We start from the raw sequence: 7,171 nt of genomic DNA, 5'->3' as shown, positions 1-7,171 counted from the left end.
AATAAGATACTGCACGGGACATAGCAGAGTTGGTCAAGTTGAGTGGAGATGAGTTTGCTATTTGGCACAGCTTTTGCATCAATAAAGCAAGTAAAAGGTGTGAAAGATAAAAAAAAGGGTGAAAGTGTGAAAAGTGAATTGGCCAAATTGAGGTGCATATAAAGTTTTTGCTTTCTTTCAATTCACTAATGGGGCTCATTTGAATCAGGTGAATTGAGTTCTGCTTTTGGAAACTGGGTTAAGAAGGGGTGCACCGGTCCTGGAGGTACTGCAATACCAGGTCAATGCGTGGAGTGGACAGAGCAAGATTTTTTCCATCTCCTTGTTCTAAAAATCCATTTAATATATGGTCCCCAGAGAGGGGACGTATCAGATATTAAACTGATAAGAACAGATTTAATTTTTTTTTTTTTCTGTTTAACAGTAGGACTTCAAAATAACAAAGGTGATCGCCTCCCGTTGCCTGGGAACCGTCCAGGCACAAGAGGGCTATGTGTCACCAGAAGGCGCACACACTTCCTCAAGGCCGGCAGACGTGCAATCCCAGGCACCTTCCAGTACCGACCAAGGTAGCGTCCTCCGAAACTACACTTGATCTTAGCCAAAAGGCCGAGAAGCTATAACCCGAATTGGTTACGGCCTTGAGTGGCACCCTGGCCTATACCGGACACATCTTAGGGAGAGGGAGACAAACCCACGCCTACAGAAGACATTTTGTCACCCAAGCCAACCCTTGAAAAGGCTGTTTTGCAGAGCAAAAACAAGAAGAATGATGCTTTTTGCAGCCGCCGCCCACTGCAATTAATCTGAATAACTCCTCCTCCTCCAAGCACCTCCCCTCCCCCTTGCAGTCTTTCCAATTCATGATACAAAAAGACGGACGGACAGGACAGGACAGGACAGGCTGCCTGACTTTCCGTCACTGCCACCCTTTGCCATCCTTGCCCGTAGAAAGCCCTTTCATCATCCCCAAACCCTAATCTTTTCCCTTCCCTTCCCAGCTGCGTCTCACTCCCTTTCATTAGGAAGTGAGCGCAGCCTTTTCTCCGTTCTGCACATGCGCGACGTTAAACACAAATGCGCAGGCGTGCGTTCCATTAGCCTCACTGCATTCCACTCCCATACAGGAAGTGGGCGCAGCTATTACTACGGTCGCACATAAAAGAACCCACGGCCACCACTGCACACAGCTGACTCCACCACAGGACACCCACTTCTACACCAACGCAGGTAAGACAGGATCGGCACCTCTATGCTCCCGTTACAATCAGGCTCAGTCACCATGTGATAACGCTCTCAACTCTTTAGTTGCAGGCTCCCCTTGCTTCACCTCCACTGGCTGTGCTGCCATTTCCTCTCCCACCTGGAAGGTATACTTTATTCCACTATTTTCCTGTTTCTCTCTTCCCCCTTTTCCCATAACCTACTTTTATCTGCATTTGTGGGGTATCTATATGCTATTTACATCATAGTTTTATTCATTAATATGGAAGGGAAGAGTGCCCATGAGAGTGTTGAACTGCGGAGAGCAAGAGATTAAGCTGCTCCGATTTGCCACCATTGATAAGCTGTTCTCAGTAGATACACATGCTATCCAAACAGCAGCATCCACCATTGCTTCAGCCCACCCATTCAGTGACAGCTCACCAAGTCAGCCAGAGGAGTGGTGTAAGGAATTACACGTAGGCACTGACTCCACACCTTCACATCACAAGAAGGGGGTCTACAGGCTAGTGCAAGAATATGAGCAAGTCTTCAGCAAACATCCGCTAGACTTTTGAAGAATAAAAGGGGTCAAACACTACATCCCCACAAGTGCACACCCACCCATCAAAGAGAGATATAAGCCAAAACTACCTGCACATTACCAGTGTACCAAGGACATGTTGAGCAACATGAAGGAGGCTGGGGTTATCCGTGACAGTTGTAGCCTCTGGGCAGCTCCGTTGGTCCTGTTAAAGAAGAAGGACAGCACCACTCCCCTGTATTGAGGAATAGCTAGCTGCATTGAGAACTGCAAATTATTTTTCTACCCTTGATCTCACTAGTCGCTATTGGCAAGTGTCCGTTGCTGAGGCAGACCGGGAGAAGACCGCCTTTGCCACCCCGATGGGTCTCTGCGAGTTCAAAAGCATGCCCTTCGAGCTGTGCAATTTGCCAGGAACCTTCCAGAGGCTGATGGAATGCTGCTTGGGACACCGAAACTTTGAAACGGTACTGCTATACCTTTATGATGTTATTGTTTATTCTAAAGCAAACAAGATTTTAGGGTGTATAAAAAGGGAGATTAGATCCGGTGATCCCAACGTATTGTTAACCCTCTATAAATCACTTGTAAGGCCACATCTGGAATATGGGGTAAAGTCCTGAGCAGGTTGATAACCATTGGTTTGAGCATGGTAGGGTGTAGTGCGCATCTTCCTGCATCGGTAAAAGCTGCAGAAGTCCTTGAAGATTTCCGCTTCAAAGGCAGTGCCTTGATCTGTGAGGACTCTCTCTGAGTAGCCATGAGGTCTGCATAAGTGTGCTTGGAAGACCTTCGCTGCAGTATGGGCCATTAGATCTTTGACTTGTACCACAACCATAAATCTCGAGTAGTTGTCTACCATCGTAAGTGCATACGTGAGCTCGCCTCGATATTCTGCAACAAAACTCCCTTTTTCGATTTCAGTTTCAGCAAACACTCCTCTTCCTGTAGAAAATATTTATCATTACCTAAGACAGTCATTCTAATGCATGACAATATTAAGGCAATTTAGTTAAAACTTGTTTTAACTCACCTTTAAGGGGATTGATGTATTTCATGGTCAATCCAGGTTTGTCAGTGATGGCACTGACATAATGTATGGCGTCTTTTTCGGGCGTTATCCTTTGCCTTTTCATTGTGAAAATCCAGTTGCCTATATCAAAGCAAATTCTACTACTTGTAAAGTATGCAGAAAATGAAATGTAGAACATATAACATCAACTGCTTAGGAACGCATCATAGGTTAGTACTTAAAAGGATATTGTCATGTTCTAGTCATAATGCAAGCTGGACATTTTTCATGTTACCCTGTAATCGCCGGCCTGTTCTAATGCTCACAAGCCAAGATATAGGCTCAGCTGCTAAGGCTTCCCTCTGCCTTCTGAATGAAACTTGAATATGTCTGGCTCACTGTGTATATAGCAGGTGCTCAGAAAAAATAAGAGTCAATTCAATAGAAATAGCTCTGGCACACTATAGTGATCAATAACGTAAGAAAAGAACTCTTGGAATGCTGAAAATTCTTTATTTGTGCAAAAGGATAATTCATCCAACGTTTCGACCTTGTTTTTAGGTCTTTATCAAGGATAAAGTTATCTAAGATCATAAAGGGTTACAAAACCATATAAACACGTAATTAGTACATAGTACAACATAACAGTACAATATATTGCTACTTGAGAGTACAATGGGTCAAATGACCATGATGCACATACAAAAAATTTTTCCAAAGCCATAGTGAAAACATTTGTACTGAGGAAAGAAAATTTCCACATGACCTATCTGGAGAAACATTCTGGATCAAACAACCAAAAATAGTCAAGCAGGTAAATACACACCTATATGGATAACAGGATGATATGTGTTCAATTGTATAGCGTCATTGCCATTAAGGTACAAATGGAAAACTTGCAATCCTATATAGTGAAGGAAATGAACACATATCATATCAAAGAACACAGGAACATGGGTGTGAGAAAAACCTCAATGTTTATACTTTGTTCTTTATAATGGTGTGAACATGTATATGTCTCAGTACCTTATGCACTTGAGAATTCTAGTGAGTAGATGATGAAAGCCTATTTCAGAACTGGAATCGGTAAATAATTGTAGGTGGAATCTAAATGAAAAGATGGTACAAGTGTTATCATGACACGTGGGCTATAACACAATGGACCGTGTGACAAAGAAGAAAGGAGAGAAAGAAGAGGAAGAAAATGCAACTACCTGTAACATTACGTGATAGTCACTGGTAAGTATCACTTGACAATTCAAGTGAAAAAGGATTCCTTTATTAAAGGGTTCTCAGTCGCCTCAGGATCATGAAATACTAGGGTAAATGATATGAGAATGGGTAAGAAGCACCACTAAAGGAAATATGAGATGCAGGACATATATCCATAAACCCCTGAACTACATGATAGAAATAAAAAGAAGAAAAAAGAAAAAAAAGAAGAAAGAAGAAGAACACATAGAATGCGGAAAGAGAATGGGTACAACTACCTGAGTTACTGCAGGGAGGCCCCTGGTTGGTATTGTGAGGGTTAGTGGAATTCCTTCACTGAAGGGTTCTCAGTTGCCTCAGGTTCGTGAAAAATGCTATAGACAAATAATGCCCGGAGAAAAGGGGTTCATATACAGCGAATAATGGTAATACAAGGTACATGTGTCACATGTAATAGTATATATATATATATTGTACTAAGCTCTACACCAGAAATAGAAAGTAGTCCCTCTGCCTTCTGTCTAGGTGCCCTGAGTTATGTCCTGTAAACTGTCACAGCGACCCAGACACACATGTGTAGTAGGGGAATATCCCTGCTGAGATGCCAGTGCTAGAGCACTCGTTTGCTGTGGAGTTGAACGCTATGTGAGCAGTTCTTACCTTCAATGAGCAGAAGTCTCTTTTTTCAGATTTCAATATCTCTGTGGGTATCTGGCAGAAATATGGAATACTCTTTACTGCTAAGACCCTGTACACCACTCCCACTAAAGGGGGCTTTACACGCTGCGACATCGCTAATGCGGAGTCGTTGGGGTCACGGAATTTGTGACGCACATCCGGCCGCATTAGCGATGTTGCTGCGTGTGACACCGATGAGCGATTTTGCATCGTTGCAAAAACGTGCAAAATCGCTCATCGGTGACATGGGTCTCCATTCTCGATTATCGTTACTGCAGCAGTAACGATGTAGTTCGTCGCTCCTGCGGCAGCACACATTGCTCCGTGTGACACCGCAGAAACGAGGAACCTCTCCTTACCTGCCCCAAAGCCGCTATGAGGAAGGAAGGAGGTGGGCGGGATGTTCCGGCCACTCATCTCCGCCCCTCCACTGCTATTGGGCGGTCGCTCAGTGACGTTGCTGTGACGCCGCACGAACCGCCCCCTTAGAAAGGAGGCGGTTCGCCGGACACAGCGACGTCGCCGGGCAGGTAAGTATGTGTGACGGGTCTGGTCGGTGTTGTGCGGCATGGGCAGCGATTTGCCCGTGTCGCGCAACAGATGGGGGCGGGTACCCACACTAGCGATATCGGGACCGATATCGCAGTGTGTAAAGTAGCCTTTAGTCACATGACCAAGACTGTATCTGTGTCCCTACAACACACTTGAGACAAATGTGTGTGTGAGCCTGCATTGTGGGGTATATATAATATATTATAGAGCTGGGAAGGATCATTCTAAGCAGTGAGCTGTTCCAGTATTTGTAGGAAAATACCCAGTAGAAGCATCAAACACAGCACCAATACCTCCCATCAGTATTCCACCACAGTGCCATGTAACCCATGCCCTACACTCCCATCTACACCAATACTATACAGGCACAAACTAGTATATCTGACTAAAAGCCCCCAAAATATGAAGAACGGCCTATAGTTGAGTGTGGATATAAAATCTATGTGAGCAGAGCTAGAATAGAAATCACTGATCGCATTGAAGTCATTCTGACCATAAATCACCATGATATCAAGGTGAGGAGTTGTGTGTTACTGCTGGGAGGAAAGGGTTAACAGTGGAATATTAAGGTGCATTTCTGTGTGCAGTGTTACTAGTCAATGTAACAATTCAGTATGAGCTGCTCTTGGTGCCGGGGGAGGGAGATGCTCTCCTGAGCAAGATAGATGGGGAATGAACATGATATCTATATAGTGTAAGGCAGGGGGTCTCAAACCAGGTGATCATGTCTGATCAACTGGTTACATTATGTCTGATTACCTTGTCTAACAGTTTTTTCTCCCCTTTCTTTACCTTCCAGGTTCCCATAGTCACGTGAAATATCCCTGTTGCACTTGATTACGGCTCACTATTCACTATAGGATGTCTTATATCTAACATCACACTCTCACCCATCAGCACTCTATAGGTTTGTATAAGGTATGCGCTTACACATCCGGTCCTCCATAGGTATTTCCACTTATGTAACACTATCCCTATGATCACTCATAACTCATACCCTTGTAGTCAATTACAGCCTCCTCTCTCCCCCCTCCCCTTCTCCCTTTCCATCTATAATTTTGCCAGTACAATATTAGTTTACATTAGGCACACACTCACATATTCCTTTCCTTAGTGATTTATTGTAATTCACATTCACATACAATTCTCTATGCCTGCCCCATTACTACATTCATACCTACTTGACCCTATCCTGATACCCCTTGTCTCACCTTGTTGGTCCCTACACCTGTTATCATGTCCTTTCCTGTGTCTGTCTTGTCACACAACACATTTTAGCATATAACTTGTGCTCCTTATTACCTGTCCTGCCTATTAGAATTATGTCCATTATGTCCATGCATGGCCCAATGAATCAAGTCTGTACTTCATATTCATGGTTTAAGCCTTTGGGTTCCAATGTGCCCAGAGTATATATCCAGAAAGATTCCCTTTCTTTGAGCTTCCTAATTCTATTGCCTCCTCTGCGTATGGCTTGGACATGTTCGATGACTTGGAATCTTAATTGGATCACTGTGTGATTATGCGTCACAAAATGGTGTGGGACTGGTAATAGAATCTGCTTACAATGTATTGTTGACTTGTGTTTAGCTCAAAGAAAGAGAATCTTTCTGGATATGTACTCTGGGCACATTAGAACCCAAGGGCTTAAATCGTGAATATGAAGTAAAGACTTGATTCATTGGGCCGTGCACCATGTCACCAAGTGTCCAATTGCATTGTCCAATGGCTCACAATGGTTATGCGTTTTCATTGGATGGATAATCGAAGCCATGTTTTTTTCCTTTCTGTTGGGTTTGTTGTGTGAGTAGCCTATAGGATTAAGTTGGTTACCGCAGGCAGTGGATTTAACTTCCTGTCTTTGGTCCAGTGGTAGATGGATTGTCTGGTCTATGAGCTGTTATTGGTTTGAATGCAGGTGAATGCCCATGGGCTGCTTATGACTGTGTAAAATAGTATTGATTCATGAT

At 43.7% G+C, this 7,171-nt stretch overlaps 1 pseudogene; it reads right to left on the bottom strand.

Annotated features, from left to right (window-relative positions):
- Nucleotides 1–243: 243 nt before the first annotated feature.
- Nucleotides 244–450, bottom strand: LOC142255545 (U2 spliceosomal RNA; annotated as a pseudogene).
- Nucleotides 451–7,171: the final 6,721 nt, after the last annotated feature.

The sequence above is a fragment of the Anomaloglossus baeobatrachus genome, chromosome 10 (genome assembly GCF_048569485.1).
Source record: "Anomaloglossus baeobatrachus isolate aAnoBae1 chromosome 10, aAnoBae1.hap1, whole genome shotgun sequence".
NCBI lineage: Eukaryota > Metazoa > Chordata > Amphibia > Anura > Aromobatidae > Anomaloglossus > Anomaloglossus baeobatrachus.
Note: the sequence above shows the minus strand (reverse complement) of the source record. Positions and strands in the feature narration are given on the sequence as shown.